Below are 27466 nucleotides of genomic sequence, written 5' to 3' on the forward strand. Positions count from 1 at the left end.
ATAAAATAGATGGTGCAATTACTCATGTACCATCGGGAAAAATTGGGTTTACATAGTTTCTCTTAGTCTAGAATTCTTCTGCTCTTCTGGCCATATTGTATGTTCTGTATCAGAGGTCTTGCACGTCTCCTCATCTCAACGTGCTCTGATTCTTTGTTCTTACTGTTTGTAATTAGTACCTATCCCTTGGTGTTCCACATGGCACCTGCAGAGAGTTACTGGCTGCTCCCCTGCCTTTGGTAAAAGGGAACTTTTTGGAGAAACAAGTTAGGAGACTTCTTTTAAATATTTACTCTTTCATAATTATTACTTAGGTTGCCCAGAGAAGATGTGGATGCCCCCTCCCCAGAAGTGTTCAAGGCCAGGTTGGAGGGGGCTTTGGGGAACCTGGTCTAGTGGAGGGTGTCCCTGCCCATGGCAGGGGGGTTGGAACTAGATGATCTTTGAGGTCCCTTCCAGCCCAAACTGTTCTGTGATGCTATAATTAATTTCTATACCTATTTACTGGTAAGGCCTTTCATTCTTAATTTTTTTTTTTTTTTTTTTTTTTTTTTTGGTAGCCTATGATATGATCTGACAAAAAAGCCAAAATGAAGGGTCACATAATTTGTGCTACTTCAGCAAAGGATCAAAACTTTTTTTTATGGCTTATAATTAATTAATCAATTCTAAACTAATGTCAAAAAAGAGATACTGTAAATACAGAAAAAGCTTTGTAGCAAGCCAGTGTTTTATGGAAATGGCCACCTATTATGCAATAAATTACACTATTTCTAGAAAACAAGATTTTTAATTTCTGTAGTGCAAGAGTGTAGTTTACTTGGAGGTGAAGGTAAATTAATTTTCCTGTTCTGCAAAACATTTTGAATTTCCATCATATATCTACTGTCCCATCTTTTCTTCTGTGTGATGAAATGACAACCTTTGGAAGATTTTCATGAACATTACAGAAAGAGTGATTCCAGCAAAAGGAGGCAACAGTTATTTTGGATACCTTCACCTGGTACTCAAAGAATGAAGCCAAAGCATGGCTTTGCCTGATACCATGTGCCAAATTTCTGAAGAAAATATCAGCGTAGGCCAGAGTTATCCAGCTATGCCTACCAGAGCTGTTCATTAAGTATTCACTAACTGAAAGAAAGAATGATTCAGCACAGCAGTTTTGACCAGAGATGCCTCCAGAATACTGAGAGTTTTGAGACATTAACCACCATTTTCATGCTTCTTCATCTTCTGAAAAACAATGCATTTTATGCCAAAATTACCAACTCTTAGAAGGCTTACCTAGAATTCCTACTTCCAGCAGGTGCTCCACTTGGAGAACTAGGAAGGCAGTAACCCACTAGGCTTGACTACACTGCAGAAGTGGGACAGCCACAAAGGTCATCACCTTAAAGAATCACTCACCCAGGCTGTGCAAAGGGTAGGTCTGGTTTAGCAGATGCATGTGCAGATACACCTTCTGCAGACGTTGCCCAGTGGCCAGCACACTGGCCAACCATGCCTGGCAGGCTCTCCCCAGGTAGTCCTTGGGCTGCTCACAAATGATAGGCAGAGCTCCCTCTGCTCCTGGATGCTTTGAAGACTGGCTGTGGTCAGAAGCACAGACATAGCCCACATCTTTACTGATGTTTAGATTATAAACTTCTCCACCTCAAGAAAAAAAATTTCAACACAACAAGTTTTTTCAATGTAAAAACAATTCTGCGTGATGACCTGCATGGTTTCCCCAGTACAATGAGTCTCAGGTCTGATGTACCTCCACACTAGTAGATGCAATTTGCCTCAGTTATGTTTCACTACATCCTGCATATGAAGTGTGTCAAGTTTAGAACATCTTTTCCTATCATGCTCACCACTGTAGGAAGTGTTTCTGTGATACAAATACCAGTACATATCCCTCCTGCTAGATTAGACATCTTTGTGCAGATGTTCAAGCTGGTTGTTAATTAAACAAGGCTTTATTTATTTTCATATCAGTTCCCTTCCATCAGGAAATACACTCAATATTTTTGTTTTTCTTTTCTCCTCCCTCTCTCCTACTTCTCTGCATTGTAAACAATATGCTTTCGCTCAGTTAATCTATTTCAATAGTACATCTATTTCTTTGACATTTTGAGAGCTCTGTGTGTATTATCTCTCTCACTGTTGGCAGGTCATCTGCACATTCTTTTCACGAGAAAGCTTTTTAACATTACAATAACCCACAACAAGAGGAGAACAGAAAATACAGCAATAGCAGATGTATCTTAAGCCTGGGGGAAAAAGTTATGGTCCTAATAGCACCAAAGATCCTACTTTGGTCAAAGTATCACTACCAGTATCATTAAAAAGCAATTTCCCAAGTCAGTATACCCTAAGTCTTAGCAACCCATCATCTTCATCCTTGTTCAGCCACAAGCAAAATAGAACTAGGCTTTTACATTCTAAACTCTGGCTAAATACGAAGGTAGCGTTGGGAGTTTATTTCCAAAGGCATTACATTTATTTGGAAACATGCAAATTTGAAGTATCATTAGAACTGGTGGTGCACGCAGTCTGCCAAGTCCACAGGTCAACTATGTCAGCCTGCCTTGTTGCTTGCCTGCATGCCACTCAGCTGGAGAGCCAAGGGGCAGCTCTGCCAGCCCCTGATCTCCCAGACACCCAGAGCTGCTCAGACCCCAAGCAGTGGGGCTCTGCAGCCTTCCTTCCACAACAGACAAACTGAAATTTTGTTGGCATTTGTAGGGCAAACTGAATTTTGCCTTCTTTTCAAGAACTGCGATGAAGACCATTCTCACTGGGAGAATCAAGCTTCTCTCTTAAACCAGATTTACTCCAATGCCACAGTATAGGCAACCAAGAGGTTATTCTGAGTTTAGGACTGATATAATGTGAATGTCTGGCATAGGCAGACTGCTAGGTGAAGCTGGGAATAGATTTAAATTAAGATATGATAAATGTTACAAATAGATGCGCACAATCTGTCCCCCTTCCTTTACCTATCAATGCACATGCTTACTGCTTTCCTCTGTTCAAAGGCTCTCATCTGCAGAAGATACAGGACTTGGATGGATTCTCAACATAAATTCTCAAAGAGGGAGAGGGACATCCACCAAAACCACTGCATTGTGCCATACTTGGTAATTATATATCTGCTGCCTTAGAATAAACATTCCCCAAATGATACCCATAATACAATTTACTCTGACACAAAACATCTGAGCTTCTGCCAAAAATAATTTACAAGGCTATCAGTCAGTTCCTAACATCTACTCCAGATCTCTCCTTAACCGGCTTTTATGGCAGGACATAAGACTAAGGCAAAACTTACTCATGTACTTCAAATTTTCTTACTTGGGCAGGTCATAACATGCAATAAGATAACAAAGCCATTGCTGCAGGAAAAACGCCTTGAAAGTTTTATTACAATCTTGTGTAAAGAAATGCAATTCTCCAGCTCCTCACACATCTTTAAGCTTCCTCAGTGTCACTTCATAAATTAAATGAGTGTTATTGTTGACACTGGTACATTTCTTATTGTTACCTTTAGGGCCAATACAGAGTGTGGGAAGGGCAAAAATATTTCTTCAAATAAAGCATCACCACTATTAAAAGACCCAGAAAGAACCATATAGAGCCTGCTTGACTTCTCCTAACATTTGACAAAATTGATGATTTTTAAAAGACCTCTGTTCTACTTGAAATAAAAAAAAAAAAAAAAAAAAGGAAATATCCTGAAATGGTTTAGACTATGTCGTTCAGATTGAAATCATCTGATACCCTGCCAAAAACCTAAGTCTGAATATGTTTGCTGTATGCAAAGCCCTCAAGAGAGTGAACGAGAAGTGACTAGATACCGCAAAACTGGAGATCTGCAAGTTGTGGAGATAGAAGAACACCTTGAAACACTCCACAGAAAGGCAGGAAGAGGAAACATGGTTTCTCCTTCCTTAGTCTCTGTACTGGGGCTTTTTCTTCTGGGCAGGCATGATCTGGCATTGCACCAGTATAACAGTCTGCTTTTAAAAGGTGAAGTTCTACACCTTCAGCAAAAACTTTTACAATATCATAAGGGTGACCATCATGTCACTGAGAACTGCAGATGGCACCAGACAAGTTTAGGCAGAATGATGGTACACACTGGCACTGTGAGCAAGCTCTGAGGCTGTTACAAGGCAACAGAGTGGCCACGCAGGAGCAATACAAAGCCCATGTCAGGATGGCCCTGCAGCTGGGCCATTCATCTCCATCTCTTAGCTGGGCAAATTAGCTCAGCAGTGGTGTCATACCATCTCTCCAAACTGCTTCCCATTGCCAGACTGGGCTATTTCCACTGTTTTATACATCTCTGCTGAGTTGTGGAGAGGTTCTCAGAGCTGCTTCAGAGGGGAAAGCAAGCTGAGAAGACAGGGAAATATCCTATATGCAACCAAGGGTCAAATTCTTCCTGAATTTTCTTCCTGAATTGTTTACAGTCAGCTAACATCAGGGATATATCTGTCGCTCTTTCCATCCAAAAGTTTTTTATAATGTTGCTGACAAGCATGTCTAGCTGTTACATAATGAATGGTCTTTTCCATCATTAAAAAGCAAATTTAAAAAACAACAAAGTTCCTTTCTGGATATATTGTCACACAAGGACACAATTAGTTTTTCAAAAGCTGAGAAATAAACTAGGTAACTTTCTACCTTTTTTTTTTTTTTTTCTTTTTCTTTTTAAGTCATAAGCTTATCTGCATAAGACTAATCAAAAGGAAAGAAGTTTGTAAAATTTTGAAAAGTGCACTGTATGTCAGTGAGGTGGGTAGTTTCTTAGGCACAAGTTTGCCAAAGCACAGGCTGCAGTTACCAGAGAAGACAAAACAAACTCCAAACAGAAAAGCATGTCTAGTTAGTAAAATGCATTATTAATAGGAACAGGACTGGAATAGCAGGCAAAACTCCATGTATAATGGAGGCTGTCGCTTGGGAAGCAACACAGCAGTTCCCACCAGAGTACTCTTCTGTTTTAAAGTATTACACCAGGACAGCAATCAAATGCAGTTTTGTAAGGAATTAGGATGAGCTAATATTAGAATAGTAGTTGTTTGCATTGCAGAGTATGTGTAATCAGACAAATGTAGACAGATGCAAGTTCATTTTCCTGTGTTCTAAATCGGATAGCTGTGGTCCAGCTCTGGTCTGTCCAGCCAGGGCTGGTCCAAACGATGTACAGCCGTGTTAGCAACAACCCTTCTCCGAAGTAGTATAGCCCGCTCCTTTGCACAGTGCTTACAAGCTCCTTGCTTAATGCTCTTTTGAAGTAGATCTTCCCTCATCTGCATTGGGAGCATTTACTTGCAAGTATTCCCCTTCCTTGGGATACATATTTTGTATAGTTTTTATGCCTTTGACTTAGACAAATTACAGACGCCTTTTACATTCACATCTTAGAAGTCCTTGGTATAATTGGTGCAAATTAGATCCTTCTGAAATCAAGAACTTCTGTTGCAGTTTTATTTTTGTTAATTTCCATGAATTTACTCATGATCCAAGATATTACTCCCTACCTTACTGTTCTAACCTACCACTATTCATCTGAAGCTATTTAAATGCATTGCTTTAGTGATAAGGCTATCAGAGAAGAGCAGGAACATGGATGTAAACACCCTGCTGGGGAACAGATGTCATAATTTGTAGTGGCACCTTTCTTCTCTCCAAAACTACCTCATCATATCAATCTATCTTTCTGTCTTTCCTGGTCAGTACTATTCAGGGCTGACTCTCCAGCTATAATAACAGTTTCACTAGTTATCATGTCTTTGGTGCCTTTTCAGAGTTTATGTATTATTTTTCAGTTAATTCAAATTCCTTCCTTTTCCCTTTCATCTCTTTGCACTAGTAAAGGTTTTGATTCTTACTACACGCAATTTTCTATTCCAAAATGGTACGCATATTTCTTTCTTAGTTGCAGCATTTTCCAAGACATGTGATATTAGCAGTTCTTTGCCTTTACTGTGCACTCTGCTGTCCCTCAATATTCCTCTATCTCATGCCAAATCCTCCTTTACTCAGTCTTCCCCTTCCTGTATTTAATGCCATTGGTAAAGTTTATAGAAGGAATCTGCCTGCTTCCACCATTTCTTTCACAACTCTCTTTTTCTGTTCCAGAGTTGGTCCAGGATGACTGGTTTCTGGGCAGTGTTCTTCACCGACTCCTTAATTTTTTACCATATGCCAGGAGTTTTGCCTGACAGCGGGAATTTCTGGAGAAATTCTGGTTAACTGGAATAAAACAACTGTGGAGATACAGAACTGAATGGTAAACTACTCTCTGTGGAAGGAAAAAAGATTACATTGTGAAATATCCCAGTTTAATATTAGCTATGAATCTTGACACAGTAGTTTCTTAGGGTATATATATAATTTGGTGGACAGTTATGTGTCTTTCGCTTCCATAAGACTGTAGAAAGATTCCTGATTTGTAGTCAACAAAGAAATAAATAATAATAAAAAAATCCTACAGTGACAGGCAAAGGTGAGAATTTTTTTATCTACAATCTAAATTGTGCCAAGGTAATATCATGGCACTGGACAATGTGGATCTACACGATGTGACCGTTCTTCCTCTTTCTTTGATCAGAAGATCCATGATTAGTCTTTAATGTCAGTATCACTACATAAGCACAGTGGGAACTATTTGCTTTTTTCCCTTCCCTAATTTGGACTATCTACAGATGTGAATATATGCTTAATTTTTAGCTCATGTTCTGAATATTCTCACAATTCAGATGAAAGATGATTTCCCAGCCATTACACATTCCTAGCGAAATACTCCATGTAACGGATGTCCTGGACCCTCTCTGCGGACCAACTAAATCACCCTCTGTCTGTACGATCGTGATTCACTTTTCCTTCTGTTTTCTCAGCGCGCAAGTATTCTGGTCCCCGCACTGAGTGCAGAGATCAGGCAGAGCTCGCTCCGGCTCTTGCGTAAAAGGAACTGCCTGTGAGGGGACAGCTCGTGAGTGATTGTGGAGTGGAGTCGCCCCTGGGAACGTGGTCTGCAAAGAAGGGGACTCACGGCGGTGTGGCCAGGGGAATGATAAGCCTTTCCGCCAAGACTGTTATTCCTCATTACGGAACAAATCTTTGGGGCTTTGTCACTGAGGCTAAGCTTGAGTAATATTTGAGAAAATCTATTTTGAATTGGAAACTGGACCCATTCCCAGCCCATTTTTGTAAATCAGAGGTTAAAAAGATATGCCAAAGGTACGCTTAACCACCCCAGGAATGCCAGATACAGATTAGGTAAAGCACAGGATGTTTTAACTTCATGGTTATATAGCAGGCTTTCAAATGCATGTCTGTTTAAATATTTGCCATATAGCACAATCCTGCACCAAGAGACAATGAATATGCAGCTTAGATCATTAACAGCAAAATCCATCTTGCAGCTCAAAGGCAAGTAGGTAATTCAGGACCATTCCAGCCTTTAATTTTGCCAAGACAAACACATCACAGTGAGGAAATCCATGCGTTGTTTACGCTGTATAGAACACACCTTGTTGGCTGAGCAGGACCACTGGAAAGATATAATTGTCAAGACAGACATTTAAAATGAACAGACTGGTATGATATTTTCATACTTTTCATCTTTTTTTATCTATCATATCAAGTATCCAGCATCTATGATCTCAGAGCAAGGCAGTGTGGCATTATTAAAAAAAGTTTTCACTTTATGTCTATGATTTTATGTGCTAGGAGAAATTCAAATAAGACCATTATTGAAAATATTTCCTCTTTTTAAGTATACTTAGAATCATAGAATCATAGAATGGTTAGGGTTGGAAGGGACCTCAAAGATCATCTAGTTCCAACCCCCCTGCCATGGGCAGGGACACCCTCCACTAGACCAGGTTCCCCAAAGCCCCATCTGACCTGGCCTTGAACATTTCCAGGGATGGGGCATCCACAGCTTCTCTGGGCAACCTGTGCCAGTGCCTCACCACCCTCACAGGGAACAATTTCGTTCTAACATCTAACCTAAATCGACCCTCCTTCAGCTTAAAGCCATTACCCCTTGTCCTGTCACTACACTCCCTGATAAACAGTCCCTCACCAGCTTTCCTGTAGGCCCCTTCAGGTACTGGAAGGCTGCAATTAGATCTCCCCGGAGCCTTCTCTTCTCCAGGCTGAACAATCCCAGTTCTCTCAGCCTGTCCTCATAGGAGAGGTGCTCCAGCCCTCTGATCAGCTTCGTGGCCCTCCTCTGGACTCTCTCCAACAGCTCCATGTCTGTCTTGTACTGGGGACCCCAGAGCTGGACGCAGTACTCCAGGTGGGGTCTCACCAGAGCAGAGTAGAGGGGCAGGATCACCTCCCTCGACCTGCTGGTCATACCTCTTTTGATGCAGCCCAGGACACGGTTGGCTTTCTGGGCTGCAAGCACACACTGCCGGCTCATGTTGAGCTTCTCATCAATTAATACCCCCAAGTCCTTCTCCTCAGGGCTGCTTTCAATCCATTCCTCACCCAGCCTATAGTCGTGCTTGGGATTGTACCGACCCAATGTTTAATTAATTGTTTAATTGAAGTAATTGACATTAAGTCCTCTTTTCTAAAGGAACAGTATTCATATAGGCATAATACCATGACCATCTAAAGTAAATGTAGTCACACATCTGTGTTGTTTCTTTTTTCTGTTGATATGTCACCCTAAATCAAGTAGACAGAAAACATTGAAGTTTTTCCTTCCCCTTCACAATTAATTGACTTAATACAGCAAAGCATCAATACAGATAGACCATAAAAATGTAGATTGAGCTAATCCTTGTGAAGTTAAAACACGCACAGCTCTGCCACTGGAGCAGAATCTGTGTGTTGGTGCAGGCTGGGAAGCGATGGAGTAAGAAGCAGCTCCACTCAAAACAAACTGAGGACTGAGCAAAGCCCTAAGCAGTCTGTGGCTTTTCTATAGAAAAGGAAATAAAATATTTGCTGGCTGTGTCACCTCAGTGAGGTCTCTATACTTTTTGTGCAGGTGCCAGAAAGTACAATAAGTGTTTACACAAAGTTTTTTTCAAAGTCTCAATTTTAACAGTAGTTATACAGAGTTTATATATTTTTTAGGTTCCTTCTGCTTAGGGTTAATGAGGTTTTAATATCAATCTCTACAACAGAAAGAGTAAACTGAGTATTTTTCCTTCATTTAATGGGACTAATGAAAGTGACTATGGCAGAGTCTGTCAGCTGTGACAGGGCTCTCAAAATTTCTTCAATTAAACATATTAGTAATTCAACTTATTTCTCTGATTCATCCTTATTTTTCACACACATTTCAATATTCTAATCTCATATCATTAAAAGATGACAAAGCTTAGCAAATGTTTCTTTTTCAGTAAGTACTTCTGACTCAATGAAAATCTTTTTCTCAGATAAACATCTACCTTGCCTTGAATAATAATATTTCTGTACTTGACATGTTTTTGCTATTAGTTTGAAGTATTTCTACCATGACAGAAAATAAAGTAAAATTCTGTTACTGGAAACCAAATCCTCAGGTCCTTTCTCAATTGTTATCTGACAATAAGTGTGATTAAGTGTGAATTGATAAAAAGCCTCAGGAATTTAAAAGTTATATTTATTTAAATAATAGAGTGTAAGTTATTGCATAAGTTATTGTTAATGTACAGCACCGTATTTTATCTGTGCTTACATTTTATCTGTCGATGATATGCATATGACAATGTGGGAAAAGCTCCTGTTCATGTGATTATGCTATGTATTTATTACTGTGGTTACTTAGTGATAAAGTTGGTGCAAAGAATCCACTTTTACTGCTTTGTAAATCTGTAAATAATAAAAGATAAACAATAAAATGGAATTTAATTCTATCTTATGGCATGCATGATTTTTTTCCTTGTTTTTATTGTCCCAATTCAGTGGCTAATGCATTCCTTGGTTCAAAGAAGGGAATAAACTGAAAATACTACTTTCTTAATCTTTAAATAAAAGGGAGTATGGAGACTGAAATATAACTAATCCTTGCTATGCATTTGAGACAGTGACTGTTGAGAAAGAATTTACGATCTCCAGTGTGTAACGAGAATTAAATGGTGTCTTGTCTTTCCCTTTCTTCTTCTATCCGAGATGAACATGAACAAGAATTGCCGTACATACAAGCTATGTCTAGTAAACAATGAGAAATACAGTTAGACCTACAAATCCAGGAACAATACAGCAAGAACATATCAATACTTTACATGCACCCACAGATCTCCCTTTGATCTGCAGAGCACTTCAGTAACATCATCTGTCCTACGCTGAAATACCCATTTATTACATCAGTCCCAGGCTACAGTCCAAGAGTTGTGCTAGGACACACCGTGAATGATAGATCAGGTATGCAGAGTTACAAGCTACCTTAACTTTGTTTCCCCATAAAACATCTTGAAACTTATTCCACTTCATCCATCTGAATTTGGCCATTGCTTTTACACTTGCTGACTTAATACACAAGGGATTGAACCATGGCTGTATGAGTTCGAGAAACATACAGCTTTTTCAAGCTTAAAGGAAATTTGTTGGCATGTTACATTTCCCTACCTTGGGTATATCTTGAAATAAACTCCCACATGGCATTTTAGTAGAATCTAAGTCATGTGGTTTCTTAGGGAGTCCCCTCTACTACAGTACCTTCAGCTACTGGTCCAAACACTGAAGTCGAAGCTGCTTTAGCAATAAGGCTGCTGCCTTACAAAAGAGCTTCTGTTCAGTGGTGGCACATTTGACATATCCACGCAAGCTATGGTATTTACCCAGTTTCCAACATCACAGCACAAACGGTGGAGGCAGGACCCCCAGTGGACTGATGGGGATTTGGTCACAGCAATCTTAAAGGAAGCTATTCATGGGAAAAAAATAAATCAGCGGTTTGAAGAGTTGGTTTCCCAGCTGTGCACCAGGCCAGCTACCTACTAGCTCCAGCTTCATAACCCTTCTCACACTGTGGAAACACTTCTGCAGTGCATAGGGCTCAGAAGACCCAGAGAAGCACAGGATAGCTCAGTCACAAAGCTGAGGAAATACCCTCTGGTGGGAAGGCGGCAGTCAGCAGAGGAGCTGTTTGGACATGCTGCTTCATACCAGTTACCGGAGAGCACTGACATTCAAGATTCCCACTTTGATGTCAGTCCCAAGGACTCTGGAGGCGAGCCCAAAGGAAAAAGTAGCTGAAAACAACACACTATCCAGGCTTAGCTGAATATGGCAGCCAGTCTATGAATTCTGCTCTCTGCTAGCATTAGCGAAATCCTCTTCTCCTCCACAAACAGTCCTCTTTGCTGTTAGTTTGGGTTTTATAACTGCTATGCAAGTGTAAAGTTTAAACCTTTATGTATTTTCCTGAAACGACATAACTGGGAGTAGCTGCATAAAGTTTGTTTACTTGTCGCTCCTACAATAATACACACATTCTGCAACTGCTGCTCATCTCTTAATGCTCTTTTGTCTACCTGAAAGTGAGAATATCCAGAGACCTGCACCACAAGTAAGTTTACTCAGTCCAAGCAAAGGCAACAAGTGGGAAAATACTACTCACCATAGTATGTCAGCTTCTGAGTGCCACAAGGCAAGGCTGGAAGCATCAGCATCCCAAGAGAGGCATCTGGGAGAAGCAACAGCTCCTGAATCCCAAATACAATGGGAGTTTCAAGCTGCTGTTCTGCAAAAGGAAAAGTACCATGGATAGTATGATCACATGCATTCTTTGCCATGCTGCCCCATCTAACTTCTAATCACGTTTCACTTATAAGTTATGAAAGAAAAACATAATCTAGCAGGCCCCTGAGAAGAGTGCCTTCATCGTCCTGGTGGCCCATGCATTGCCATCATTATGCAGTAGACCAACATCTTTCAGAACCATAAAGCTCATAAAAATTTCAGATGCATAAACTAAGCATTTTGGTGGTGTTTATACTTGCTTTTTTAGGGAAAGTGTTTAAGATGATGGGGTTTTTTTGGTTTTGTTTTTATTTTTTTTAATTAGTTCATTAAAACATAATTTGTGGCAGAGACTTTCAGAAATGCTTTTCTGAAAGTCAGATATATGTATTTGGATTTCAGGTGCCTACAATGACTCATTTTCGTAACCTTCTAAAAACCCCAGAAACTCCCTGAAAACCCCACTGTCTTGTTTTTTTGCATAAATCAGCAACAGCCTAGGAAAACCACAGATTCATCATGCCCATATTGAAAAACAAAAATCATTAGCCCCAAGCAAGTTTAATTAAACTTACAGAAGAGTTTACAATGCAGAAGAAATAGGTCAGGAAGGAATAATATAAAACAAAATTACTTCTTGAAAATAGTCCAGGAAAAGCAAGGCAAGTCTGAACTCAGTCATTAATGATACCAAGGAGGAGATAGGATTGTGAAGGGTAACAAAGTCATGGGAAAAACAAGGACATCTATTATCCAAACATAGCTGCAGAGCATTCCTGTTGGTTATTTTGTGAGGAACGTTACTTTTCCACATGCGGTTTGTGGTACAAAGAAGAGGTTAGGCTCTAGTCTTGGCCTTCTTGCACATACTAATATTTAGCCAGTAACTCTCTGAATAATACAAATTATCCATGCACTCTTTAAAAAGCTTGACTTTCTGGCACTTGAAGCAGAAGTTCTAACACAGCTGCTTCGCAGTGTTGAATGCTCGTTCTGTATAACACAGAGGTATGAGTTGCACTGACTTATCAGGGTTAGCGTCTAAATTTCTTTATTGGTTATCAGTTTGGATAACATCTGTAGGGTCATCTTATAACCAAGATCCATAAAACGAAGTGGGTTCATCTGCAGTTCCTCCCTGTCTTTTGAGGATATTTCAAGAATGTTAGTTACATCAGAGCAAATTTCCAGTAAGGAGCAACTTTTCCTTGTCTCAGCCCCCAAATGCAGGCTTTGTCATGTCTTTCCATCTCATATAGCAAAACACTATTCTTACAGTCAAACTACTTTTCCTAAGATGTCAGTTCTTGAGTGCAATAATCTTCAAACAAAAAATGGAGACTTCTGGGGCAATAAAATCATCCCCAAACTCTGCAAAGGGAACTTGTTAAAACAACCCCCATCAAGTGACTTTAGAAAAAATCTGCTCAACCTTTGAGAAGGGTCAATCAATCACGCAGAACATACTGCTAAATGCTTTCAGAAATTCTTTGAACTCATGTGTCAATTATTTCACTTTCTCTTGGGTGCTGCAGTACTGGATGTACTGAAGTAATGCGGTAAACTTTTTCTCTCTGCAGCTAGACTTCCCCATTTTAGGGATTGAAAGCTAATCTCTGTTCTTCAGTATGTGCATGAGTTCTGCTTTTGGCTTCCCGAAGTTTCCATCCCTGCTGGGTCCTGGGAAACCTTTTCTGCTACATCTAGCTCCTTCCCTGTCAGTTTGGATATGGCTTTCTGCTGTTATTATTAAACCACCAATGACATCACTGTCAAATTAGAATAGATATCTTGATTTCTTTTTACTCTTTGAACCTGTCCCATACTGTCCCATTTGCCTTCCTGATTTGTTTAAGCATGATATGGTAGTTATTTACAAAACAGGCCCACTCATATTTGGATGCACCGATTCAGAGCTCTGCTGCGTATCTGGCTCTGTGTCAGCCTGAATCCAAAGTCAGAGCAGACGCTGGAAACAAGCCCTTGTGGCCATCACAGACCCGCCAAAGACAGGCACAGCTTTCCTGTGGCATTTCAGCAACATGAGCAGACAGATGTAGGAATTCAAACATTCGAAGCAAAGCCCTCAAAGCAGCATAGAGGCATCTCCTCCTCCTCCACAGAGATAAATAAGAACTTGCCAGGAAAAATGTGCAATCCCAAGGTAGGACAGCATTTAAGGAGGATGAATTGAAGGCAGATAGCTGTAGTGGAGACAGTGTGAGGGCAATCAGTAAAGAGCAAATAATCCAACTTACTCTTGGAAGAATGAAGAACAAAAAAGAGCCTATAGATAGCAGCTTGGGGAAGCCATGAGACAGCCAGAATGGATTAAAACATATCTGTCAGCTCTTGGCACAGTGGAGAGTTTTCTCACATTGGAACAGTTGACCTAAAGGGCCCAGACTCTTCTCAGCACCTTAGGTAAAACAGCAATATCATTCTTGATATTTTTATTTCCTGTGTGTTTCATAATTATAGTTGACATAAAATGAATTCCTTTATAGCAGCAAGATGGGCAGTTTTATTAAACCCAAGCAACAATTTAGGTTTATAACTTCAGTCAGACTGTGCTAGCCCAATACTTGCAAGAAAGCAGGTCTGTCTGTCTGTCTCAGACAGTGGACATTCATGGCTGAACGATGCAACACATACTTCAGCATCTCTTCTGATGGTTGGTGTCTCTCCAGGAAAATGCCAGTTATTTCGGTTCCTCTGTTCTATTCTCACACAGGAGGATATGCCTATCATGACCTGCCATGCTGCAGCCCTGACAGACATATTAGGGAGAACTCCTCTCCTTCTATGGGTTTGAACCTCCTCTCCAGGATTCAGGAACAAGCATGAAACAGGAGGAAATCCTTCCCTGCCCTATAGCTTGGCCTCTGTGGAGACTTTGGGGCAGACACACTTCAAATAAAAAAAAAACAGAGGGTCTGTCTCCTTTCATTCACCACCATTGCTGTTATTGCTGCCAGGGGAATAAATATCTGTTGCCTTTACAGAGAATCACAGAATGGTTGAGCTTGGAAGGGACCCCTGGAGGTCACCTTGTCCAACCCCACTGCTCAAGCAGGGTTACCCAGAGCAGGTTGGCCCGGACCATGTCCAGATGGCTTTTGAATATTGCCTCTTGTCCTGTCACTGGGTGCTGCTGGAAAGAACATGGCTCTGTTGACTTTGCACCCTCCCTTCAGGTATTTATATATGTTGATAAGATTTCCCCTGAGTGCAAGGGCTGCACAAAGATAGTTGCCTCCTCTACCAAAACCTCACCAGGTATTGAAAACAGTCTGCCCTAATGGCAGACAGTTTTTCCCCCTCATTTATTTTTCTCTCATCTTCACTCACAGGAATTTTGAGGGAGTACATATACCAGCTTTGTTTGCTTATCCCTCTAGCCTCCTTTAATAACTGATTAAATAACAAGACCATTCTATCAGCTCTGCTTTCTTCAGTGAATAAACTGGCCATGACATCATCTCGTAGGCATGAAGCATAGAACATAAATTTCTTAGTATTTTTTCTTCTTAGGCTGCCACCTGACACACCTCTGGCCTGCAGAAACCTCTCCCCAGCGTTACGAGGAGCTGCCCAGCTGGGGTATGACTCTACAAATCCTTGCTCTCCAAAGTCACCTTCTCTTCCAGAGCTCCCCCTCTCAGCCCCAGCAAAGAGCAACATCAAGGAAAACCATGCAAGAAATTCCTGGAGTAGCAAAGAATTTAATTGATACACTCTGTGATGGCAACAATTAACAAGCCTTATCATGGACCAGAGACATGATTTTGGATGTGCTCATCTATGTGGCTGCAATTCTGCCAGAACTAAACCCAGAGGCATATGAATGGCCACATATCACATAGACATTTAGAAAAGGAGGTACCAGGTATCAAATACTTACACTGTGGGAACTGCATATGTGACACATGCATTAGAATACTAGTACAGACCGCTTTCAAAGTGTCTCAATGCAGCAGGTTTGCTTCTGAATGAGACTTGTATTTGCATTCTTAAGAGGGCAGGATAATTGAGATTAATCTCTACAAAATCATAGGGTATCTTCAGTGCCACTAGAGATCTTTACCTTCAGGTAACTGAATCACATGTCCAGGACCTGTTTCCACTTTTTTGAGACTTGCCACAGTCGGCATATCAAGGGTGACGGTGGCAGGATTTGCTGACACTAAGGCGATGCAAGTCTTGAAATTAATGGAGCAGAGGGTATGGACTTTAATGATAGAGGCCCTGGGATGTGATACTAACACTTGCATTCCTCTTCCAAGTTACCATGTTGAGTAAATTACTCCTGTTAATTCTACCTATCTTGGGAATAAATCAGCTTTCTAACTTTTGTGCAGCTGGTGAGTGCACCCTTAGTTTAGTATTGGGCTTAAGTAGTCTGATTTATTTATTTATTTTTCTTATGTTCTTCCCAGAATGCACACTGCTTCTGGCATTGCTGAAAGACTGGTGAAAGAAGAGATAAGGTGTTACTGTCAGTCACAGTAAGTGCCTAGATGACTAAAACCTAAGGCTTCTGGCAAAATGAATTTTGGCAGTGTTTTGACGATCCTTCTCACTTCCCAAGTATTTATATCTGATGCTGCATAGAACAGAAGTAAAATAACAAATAACATATTTCTTGTTTAGTATTGCTCACTTTCAACACTTTCATGTATCTATCTTTTTACAGTTATCCCCCTCAAAAAAAGCCCTAGTAACTAAAATATTTCCCAGAGTTTGTATACGAAAGAATATGCTCCTATTGTATCCCGTCTTTCCAATAGTTACATACACACTTTGCTAGTTGACTAAAGAAATCATGTATATAGGAAAGAGCTAGCAACTGATAAGTAGCTTTGTTAGATGTTCTTAAAGTATGCCCTGAAAAATCCTTTCATTTAGAATGGGCTATTTATAGTAATTGAGGAAATGAGCTTTATCACTTCCTCCTTTGGACCCTACTTCTCTGGGTTACATCATGATGATCAACATACATAAACACATCTACTGACTTCAGGATGGCTTCCCTTGAGCTTAAGGGTTCACTAGTTCTAGGTATATGGGAAATGGTGTTTTGAGTGGAATTAACTCTTGGAAAGACAAGTCTACAGGAACACAATTTTGTAGTTACATATATAATCTACAACAGAAAGGTAACTTGAGCCTGATTTAGTGTTGTACATAGTACAAGTAATTATATAGATTATTTTTGTGTGATACACTACAACCATAGAAAAATGAGACCAGAAGAGCACACTGTCCAAATCTGATCTCTTGCACAGTATGCATCTTAAATTTAAACCAATTTTTAGAGCTTTTTGTTCTTCTCCCACAAAAAAGAAATCTAATCTTGATTGCCAAGATCCACCAACACCATTAGCAAGTTCTCCCAGTGATTACTTAACTTTTCAGTCATTTTTTTTTTCCTCTGTATATGTCAAGATACAATTTACAGCTCTTGGATTTTGTGCTTAATACATTGAAGAGCCCTTTATTACCAAACCTATGTTCCAGAATAAAATACTTATTAATACACACTAATCAATTATTCATTATTCAACCTTTTTTAAAAGATGAAGGGCAGGGCTTCCTTTGCTTTTCAGTAAGAGATGTGTTTTCCAATGTCATCATTATTATGATGGCTTTTCTCTGTTGATTGAGTCTTCTTAGACTGATGCTAAAACTGGACACCACATTCACAAACCATGTGTTGTTACTGCCGAATACAGAAGAAATATATGTGACATTCGAGATTCCTGTTCACACATTTCAGGATCATATTCTTGCATCTGATCCGAGTTTTTCACTGGGAGGTGACATTCAGCTGAACAGTCACTAGAACATTCATGTTCTTTTCATATGTTACGGCTTTCCAAAAATCAGACTCTTCATCTTTTATGTATGGTCTACATGCCTTCTACGTAATTCTACAATTTGAAATTTAAGATATATAGAGCTAGAAAACTAGCCTTATTCAAACTAGATTACAGTTACCTTGCACAGATAACACTTCATTGGTATTAATTTCATGTTTTATTCTAGTTCAATACTCCAGATCATAAAAATGGTAATAATTATTCCATGGATAAGTGTATTGTAGTAGGTCCTTCCACCTACACATCAACCCACTGATTTCCAGTCACTCAGACACCACTAGGAATCTGTACTGAACACTGAGATCATTCTAAACACCTGAACAGACAGAAGCAAATTATGGTAGAACATGAATAAAAGCAAGTTAACTTAAAGAGATGGAAAACTTTTTAATGCCACTCCAAAACTAATTTTAGATTAATAAGTGCAAAAATGTATCAAGCTAACACTAATTATCAAAGCATCTGTACAAAAAATACCTTAGAAATAAGAAATGAATAAAGTTTCTCCTGTCTTTGTATGGTAAATTGTCATACTTTGTACTCAAACAAGTCATATTTATGAATTCATTTGGATTCTTACAGAAACAGTTATTTACTAAGTAGAATTATTCTTGTGCATAACTGCACAAATAGCTTTTAATAGTGCAAGTCAGATAAAGCATTTTACAGGACAAGGAAGAAAACAACAATTAGGTCAAACTTTGTTCTTATATGAAGTTCTTTCTGCCGCGCATCTCTTACTAGCTACATGCTCCTTGAGATTTATGCTTCTGCATCCCATCTAACCGTTCTAGAACCAGGGTCTATAAAGTCATCTTGGCTAGAACCCAGCAAAAAAGTGAAGATGCTGATTCAGTAACTAAGTCTTATCTGTAAATGGAGTACCTAAGCAGATGCTACTGAAAGTGTAAGTTCAAAGCAGAAATCATGGAAATACTCAAGTTGAGACACAAAGACATCTCAATCCTGATCAGATATCAAAGAACTGGCACATGTTAATTAAAAAAATGAGTAACATTGTAATCGCATATCTATCATGTGATTTCTATAATGTCTTTTCTAGCTTTCTCCCTCTCCCTTTTCTTTTATCTGCCCAATCTTTTGTCTTTACCTAGTTCTACCCATGCCTCAATACCCAGTCTTGACTATCTAGCACATAAATGAAATGTTTACTGCAGTGTCTACAATGCTTCTAGCTGTCTGGAATATCAACAATGTTAACTGAAAGTGATGAATCAGAGATCAGATGCTAGTCAGCACATTCTCCTGCTATTTGCAGAGCAATATTGGTCTAAAGTCTAACTGCTCATTTCCCACCTGGTGGTAATGAAGTATCTCAACCTTGGACGAACCTTAGGCTCAAATCCAAAGGGCCATTAGTAGAAGAACCACCTTCCCCTGTATATTAGAAATTCACAGGCTGGAATATGTTAAAAAGTAAATGTCTAGGAAGCAAGTATTCTCAAATCATACTGAAAATGTGTAATTTTGTCTGAAGTATTTCAGTAGCAGGCACAAGAAATACAACTTAAATACCATTTATATAGCATATCTGTTCCATTGAAACAGGGGTTTTGTTTACTTGTTGGGAATTGACAGAAATCATGCTTCTAAACCACAGCTTGAGGAGTCAATGTAATTTTTCTTCTTCTTAGAAAACATAAGGGTCACCAAAAAAAGCTTGGTTGGTTGGGGTTGGGTAAGGCAAACAAACATTCTATGAATACAGCAATCAAAAATCCAAGAAATATCAAAACCTTTGCACTTCTACTACAAAAGTCATCACTACTTTATGGCAAGATAGTTCAATAAGTACAAGAGCAAATAATATCAACTTACATGCAACACTACAGAACTTCTCTTCTGTGATATTATTTCAAAATACATTAAGTCATAAGAAAGAGAAGCTGCTACAAATGTATCCAAGATACCATTAAAATATTGCTGGTAAGGTTTTTTACTAGGATTATACTGAAGGAAATAGTATTTCACATGCGTCTGAGATTTAGATTTTTAACTATACTTTCTTTGAAATGAAAACTAAAAATCTAAAAATATTCAGCAAATAAAGACATTTTTGTTTAGAAATTTCAGGCTGCCACAGAAAAGAAATCTTAAGGATTTTTGAAATTCTGCATTATAGTACAGATTTAAAAAACAAACAAACAAAAAACCTCCAAAAACCAAAAAAACCCAAAACCAAACAAAAAACCCCAACCCCAACCCAAACTTGTCAAAACTATCACAAAAGAAACCTAAAATATTTTATTCTGAAAACAAGTAAATTTTTTCTTCCCCCAACAGAGGCTGAATAGCACGATAACCTTTACTCCATTTCAGCAAATATTTTTATTGCAGCTGAAATATATGATGACGTACTATATAGCTAACAAAACTCTGACCCATTATAATTTCATCTTCCCTTATGGATTTGTGGCGCAAAACCAACACAGGATTATCTGTTCCAAACATGTCAGAGGAATTTTCTGCTTTCTTCTGCAGTTTCTCTTTCATTTCTATACAACTAACTGCAGACGATGCATAGTTATCCTTAGATAGAAATATTTATATTTAGAGTTTGAAGGAACATCATTGTCTTCATTTACAGTTAGTTAACATTGCTGATTGCCACAGAAGACCACAGACTACCTTCCTTACAGCCATCTACGATAAAACAGGACAGTTGGAGCACTGACTGTAATGCTACACTTCAAAGATTAATTTTAACCTAAATTACTCAATATTTTGATGATGTTTTAAAGTTCCAAGGAGGAGATGAAAATAGCTTTCTGGATAACCGAGCACAAGCAGAGCAAATCAAAATGGTACGCTAGGTGGGAAGGACAGGGAAGCCTTTGGTGAGAACGCAGCAGAGCCGAGTTGCTCTGGCACGTAAGGGTAAGAAGCCACGTAGACTGACAGATCTTATAGCAGCTTAGAAACTGCTCACTGTCAGGTCTTGCCTCTGGTATTTTAGGTAAATCTTGGTTTTGTTAGTGTTTCTTTCTCAAGCTGTTGTCCTCAAAAGTGTTTGTATAAAGGAAATAGCCAGACATGGAGAATTGGAAATACAAGATTGACACGTTAAGTTTCACACACCAGTAACAGCAAGCATCAATCAAAAATATCAAACTAGTAATAAAATAGTCTTAGTATAGTCAAATCACCAAGTTAGGGTGGCTATTTTGGATAGAAATAGAGAAAAAACCTTGTAAATTGGTAGTTGTGTTACCCATCTTTTTATCAAATTTATGCCTGATGCTTCATTATGGAAAAAAATGGCAAGGAAATTCAGCCACTCCAACTGCAAAATATTTAGCAGTTACAAAAAGCTTAATAAAGCCTCTCTTTATAGATAAAATGAATAAACACATCTTCCAGGAAACAGCAAAAACTTTATCCCTGGCTGTCATGTTGTGCAGCACTATTGCTCCAGATGTCTTTCGCCAGTTTGACGTGACAACAAACTATTTCCTCTTCTAGACAAACAAAAGAACAAATGTATGCGTTTGTCACATTTGTGTGCCTTGTGTGAGGGGAGAGAGTAGTGACCACAGCACTTCTTTGCTTAGTCTGTTCTCAGGATGCTTTTAAATCTTATTTTTAAGTTGCATTTATACTTTATTCATCTCTAGAAAAGCAAACAAACAAGCAAGGAACCCAATCCTTATCTCTATTCAATTTAAATACAGCAGAGGAAGGAAACAACATAGTAGTGTTCGAATTTGTACATGGGAAATCCAAGGCATATTTACTACAAACCATGAGAAGGGGGTCAATTAAAGAGGTACTAGGTGGAGAATGCCACAGCTCCAGACAACTGCATGAAACAAAGTATGGACCAGCTTGAAAACAGCTATGGACCAAGTCTTCACATTTTTAACGATATTTTTTTACTCTGAGAGGAGTGGCTGCTACACTCCTTGTGCTGCTGTTGAGAAGGACCTCAAGACGCTGGAGAAATGGGCCAATGGAAGCCTCACAAAGTTCAAAAAGAGGAAGTGCAAGGTCCTGCACCAGTACTCCAGGCACAGATAGAAAATAAGACCTGATATTCTGATAAGGTTCTTGCAGAAAAAGACCTGGAAATCCAGGTGGACAACAAGGTGAACATAAGCCAGCATTCTGCCCTCAAGGCTAGTGGTATCCTGGGCTGCATTAGGAGGGGTGCAGCCAAGAGGCTGAGGAAGGTCACTCTTTCCTCAGCACTGGTGTGGCCACCTCTGGAGTAGTGTCTGGTTCTGGGCCCTCCAGCACAACAGAGAAATGGAGATATTAGAGAGAGTCCAGAGAACAGAGGTTCACCTTGAACATGAGGAAACGCTTTTTTAGTGTGAGGGTGACATAGCCCTGGTACAGGTTACCCAAAGATAGGGTAGAACCCTGTATTGTGTCTGGCTGCGATGGAGTTAATTTTCCTCATAGCAGCCCTCATCGTGCTGTGCTGTGTACTGGTAACTAGCAAGGTGTTGATAACACACCAGTGTTTTGTCTACCACTGAACAGCGCTGGAACACATCAAGGCTGTCTCTCCAACATTTCTCCCCACCCTCAGCAGTAGGCTGGGGGTGCGCAAGATCTTGGGAGGGGACAAAGCCAAGACAGCTGACCCAAACTGACTAAAGGGATATTCCATACCATGTGACATCTGCTCAGCAATAAGAAGCTGAGAGATAGGGGGAGGAAGTGGGTGCATTCAGTTTTTTACAACGTTTGTCTTCTGGAGCAACCCCTACGCACATTGAAGCCCTGCTTCCCGGGAAGTGGCTGGATATCGCCTGCTGATGGGAAGTAGAGAATAATCTTTTGCTTTTGCTTTGCTTCCACACACGGCCTTTTGCTTTTGCTATATTAAAGTGCCTTTATCTTGCCCCACGAGTTTGGGGTTGGTTTTTCCATCTTATTTTTCTCCCCTCCCTGTCCTGCTGAGGAGGGGAGTGATAGAGCAGCTTGGTGGACACCTGGTGTCCAGCCAAGGTTAAACTTAAACAGTCCTTTTCAGTGCCTAACGTGGAGCATGATAATGGCAGTTTTATATTCAGTGTGCTACAGCTATAGTACTTATTAAGTGGCAAGCTTCTGTGCGGGTCGCAGAGTTTGTTAGCTGCACTGCTTATCTCTTTATTCTGCTGAGCTTAGGAACATGCTAATACAAATAATGGCCCTGTGCCTTGCACGGCGTTGATGGCCTTGCTGTGTTGGGGGAGCTATTTTGTGGGGAGGATGAAGGAACTTGGGAGCATGCTAGTACAAACAATGGTTATGTGCCTGGCCCTGGCTTTGATGGCTTTGCTGTGCTGGGGGAGCTATCCTGTGGAGATGATGGGGGAATACATCTCCTTCTCCCTACCTAGGATTGATGTGGATGGATTTATTATGCAGGCTCCCAAGATCCTTGTTCACCCTTATGTGAGCTGTTTAATATTACTAATTAATACTATTGGCATATTAGGGGTTTTGTGGAATTAGGTCTCATCCTGCTTCAAGAGAAGACAACTTTTGGGTGAGGTGATACTGAAATGTGCCCTAAGGCAGCCGGTCCCGGGGTGGCAGGGTGTGTGGAAGGATTTGGGCAGGTTCCTAGGACAGTTATCACCTCCTATAGCCCAGGACTTTACACCGGCACAGGCAAGCAAACCCAGAAAACTGACGTGCCACCTGATAGAAGGGTGTCTTGCCCATCCCAGTAAAAACCAGCAGCTTCTAGCACTGTACTGGGGCCAGGCCTGGGCCTATCAAGCCACAGTGCAGTACTATCAGGGGACTGTGGTTGAGGCAGAGACCAAACTGCATCTGAGCACACCATGGTTGAGATAGGGACCCAAACAACTACAGTAATTGCCTCAGTAGTAAAAAAGAAACAGTGGACGAGGAGAACAACGGGTCCATGTCATTGATTAGTAAGGGAAGAGGAAGAAGAGGAGGAACAGTATGATCAGGAAGCCGTTTTTTCAGCAAAGAAGTGGCAGAAAGGAGTGAGGGAAATCAGACAGGAAGCAGAAACTACCTGTTCCCTGACCTCATCAGAATTTTGAGACATGTAGAAAGATTACAGCTGCCATCCAGATGAGCGGATTGCTGCCTGGCTGCTACGATGCTGGGATAACAGGGCTGACAGTCAGCAAGTGGAAGGTAGGGAAGCCCAACATCTGGGATGCCTTGCCAGAAACTGGGCGATTGAGAGAGGAATTGGAAAAGAAGCAGCAATCTAGAGTCTCTGGAGACAGCTTCTCTCAAGTGTGAAGGCAAGATATCCATTCAAGGAAGATCTTGTGAACTGCCCAGGAAACTAGGCCAACCACAGATGAAGGCATCCAGTACCTGAGAGAATTAGCAGTGCTGGAAGTCATCTATAGTGATGTAGATGATGATGAGGTCTCCAAAGATCCAGAGGATGTCCTGTGCACACAGGCCATGTGGAGGAAGGTGATTCAAAGTGTCCCAGCATCATATTCTAACAGCTTGGCAGCGATCTGTTGCCTGGATATGGACACACCAAGTGTGAAGGAGGTGTCTTCTTGGCTCCAAAACTTTGAAGAAAAATGCTGCCCCTCCTCATCCCTACAGGCCAGTGTGTTGGCTGTCAGGGGCACCCCAAGAAATCAGTCCTCTCCTGCTCCAGCCAGAGGGGAAGGAAGCCCCAGGTGTATGCTGCGTGGTGCACTCTGGTTCTTCCTGTGTGACCAAGGTGAGCACACGAGGGAGTAGGATGGTGAACCCACCTTTAACCTGGAAGCCCATGTACGCGAACTGAGAGCGACAACAGCTGATAAGAAGTGGTCATCCAAGAAGGCTGTCAGCGTAGTTGCTGTGCAGACACAAGAAAGCAATCAGCAATCTCAGACATAGAACTAAAATCACCGCCCTTGATCCTGGCGAGGGTACTTCTGGTCTGGCACTGCAAGGGTCAGACAGTGAATACTCTGACCAGGAACAGGAATAGAGGGTCCCTGCCTTCAGCCAAGAGGAGGAAAGGGATGACCGGGTATACTGGACTGTGTGGATTCGATGGCCTGGCACATCAGACCCACAGAAGTATAAGGCTTTGGTAGACATTGGTGCACAGTGTACGCTGGTGCCATCAGGGTTTAGGGGCACAGAACCCACCTGGATCTCTGGAGTGACAGGCAGATGCCAAGAACAGTCTGTATTGGAGGCTGAGGTGAGCTTAACGGGGGACAAGTGGGAGAAGCACCTCGTTGTGACTGGCCCAGAGGCTCCTTGTATTCTTGGCATAGATTACCTCAGGAGAGGGTACTTTAAGGACCCAAAGGGGTACCAATGGGCTTGTGGTGTAGCCACTCTGCAGACACAGAAGTTCAAACAGCTATTTACCCTGCCTGGCCTCTCAGAAGATTCCTTCATTGTGGGATTGCTGTGGGATGAAGAACAGCAGGTGCTAATTGCTACCAGGACAGTGCACCGGTGGCAATATCACACAAACCAAGATTCCCGGGCCCCCCATCCATGAGCTGATTCATCAACTGGACAACCAGGTAGTCATCAGCAAGACTCACTCACCTTTTAACAGTCCCATACGGCCAGTGCAAAAGTCTGATGGGGGTTAAAGGTTAACAGCAGTCTATCATGGCCTGAACAAATTGACGCCACAACTAAGTGCTGCTGCTGCACCAGACATGTTAGAGCTCCAATATGAACTGGAGTCAAAAGCAGCCACGTGGTATGCTATAATTGACATCGCAAATGCGTTGTTCTCAATTCCTTTGCCAGCAGAATGCAGGCCACAGGTTGCTTTCAGGTGGAGGGGTGTTCAACACACCTGGAATCAACTGCCCCAGGGGTGGTAGCACAGTCCTACCATTTGTCATGGACTAATTCAAACTGCACTGGAAAAAGGTGGTGCCCCTGAACATCTACAATACATTGATGACATCATTGCGTGGCAATAAGGCAGAAGAAGTGTTTGAGAAGCTAAAAAGAGTAATTCAGATTCTCCTGAAAGCTAATTTTGCCATAAAGAACAGCAAAGTCCAGGGAACTGCACAGGACATCCAGTTCTTGGGAATAAAATGTCAGGGTGGACCTGGTCATGTGCCTATGGATGTGGTCAGCAAGATAGCAACTATGTCTCCACTAGCTAAGAAGAAGGAAACACAAGGTTTCCTAGGCCTTGTGGGGTGCTGGAGAATGCATATTCCAGGTTATAGTAAGCTTGTGAGCCCTCTCTATCAAGTAACCTGAAAGAACTATTTTGAGTAGGACCTTGAGCAACAACAAGCCTTTGAGCATATCAAACAGGAAGTAGCTTGTGCAGTAGCTCCTGGTCCTGTGCGGACAGAACCAGCAGTGCAAAATGTACTCTACAATGCAGATGGGGAGCATGGTCTCACCTGGAGCTTCTGGCAGAAAAAAAGCATGAGAAACCCAAGGTCGACCATTAGGGTTTTGGAGCTGGGGTTATTGAGGATCAGAAGCCCACTACACTCTAACTGAAAAAGAAATACTAGCAACATATGAGGGGATTTGAGACGCTACAGCAGTTGTTGGTACAGAAGCACCTCTCCTCTCGGGACCCAATTGCCCATGCTACACTGGATGTTCAAAGGAAACACAGAATCAGAATCATAGAATGGTTTGGGTGGGAAGGGACCTTAAAGATCATCTAGTTCCAACCCCCCTGCTGCGGGCAGGGACACCCTCCACTAGACCACGTTGCCCAAAGCCTCATCTGACCTGGCCTTGAAAATTTCCAGGGATGGGGCATTGACAACCTCTCTGGGAAACCTGTTCCAGTGCCTCACCACTCTAACAGTAAAGAATTTCTTCCTAACACCTCATCTAAATCTAACCTCTTTTAGTTTAAACCCCTTGCCCCTTGTCCTATCACTACACTCCCTTGTAAACAGTCCCTCCCCAGCTTCCTGTATGCTCCCTTCAAATAATGGTAAGCCGCAATTACATCTCCCCAGAGCCTTCTCTGCTCCAGGCTGAACAAGCCCAACTCTCTCAGCCTGTCCTCATAGGAGAGGTGCTCCAGCCCTCTGATCAGCTTTGTGGCCCTCCTGTGGACTCACTCCAACTGCTCCATGTCTGTCTTGTACTCAGGACCCCAGAGCTGTGTGCAGTACTCCAGGTGGGGTCTCATGAGAACAGAGGAGACATGGAGAATCACCTCCTTTGACCTACTAGCCACATTTCTTTTGATGCAGCGCAGGACACAGTTGCCTTTCTGGGCTGCAAGCGCACACTGCCAGCTCCTGTTGAGCTTTTCTTCAATTAACATCCTTCTCCTGGGGGCTGCTCTCAATACCTCCTCTGCCCAGCCTGTAGTTGTGCTTGGGATTGCACTTACCCATGTGCAGGACCTTGCACTTGGCCTTGTTGAACTTCATGTGGTTTGCATAGGCCCACCTCTCAAGCCTGTCAAGGTCCCTCTGGATGACATCCCTTCCCTCCAGTGTGTTCACTGCACCACACAGGTTGGTGTTGGCAAACTTGCAGAGGGTGCACTCGATCCCACCATCCATGTCGCCGGCAAAGATGTTAGAGTGGCAGTCCCAGGACTGACCCCTGAGGAACGCCACTCGTGAGGAACATTCCCTCTACACATCACACATGGAGTAACTGGGTAGCATTGATTATGCAATGAACTTGAGTGGGGAAACCGAACCACCCAGGAATCCTGGAAGAGATTATGGACTGGCTAGAAGGCAGAGATTTTGGAGCACTGGCTGAGGACATGGCTTGTGCCAAAGAGGCACCACCATATAATAAATTACCAGAAGATTACAGGCATTATGCTTTGTTTACTGATGGATCCTGTTGTATTGTGGGAAACCATCAGAAGTGGAAAATTGCTTTGTGGAGTCCCACATGAGAAGTCATTGAGGCCACTGAAGTAGAAGGTGAGTCAAGTCAGTTTGCAGATGTGACAG

Source organism: Balearica regulorum, chromosome Z, assembly GCF_011004875.1.
Source record: "Balearica regulorum gibbericeps isolate bBalReg1 chromosome Z, bBalReg1.pri, whole genome shotgun sequence".
Lineage (NCBI taxonomy): Eukaryota > Metazoa > Chordata > Aves > Gruiformes > Gruidae > Balearica > Balearica regulorum.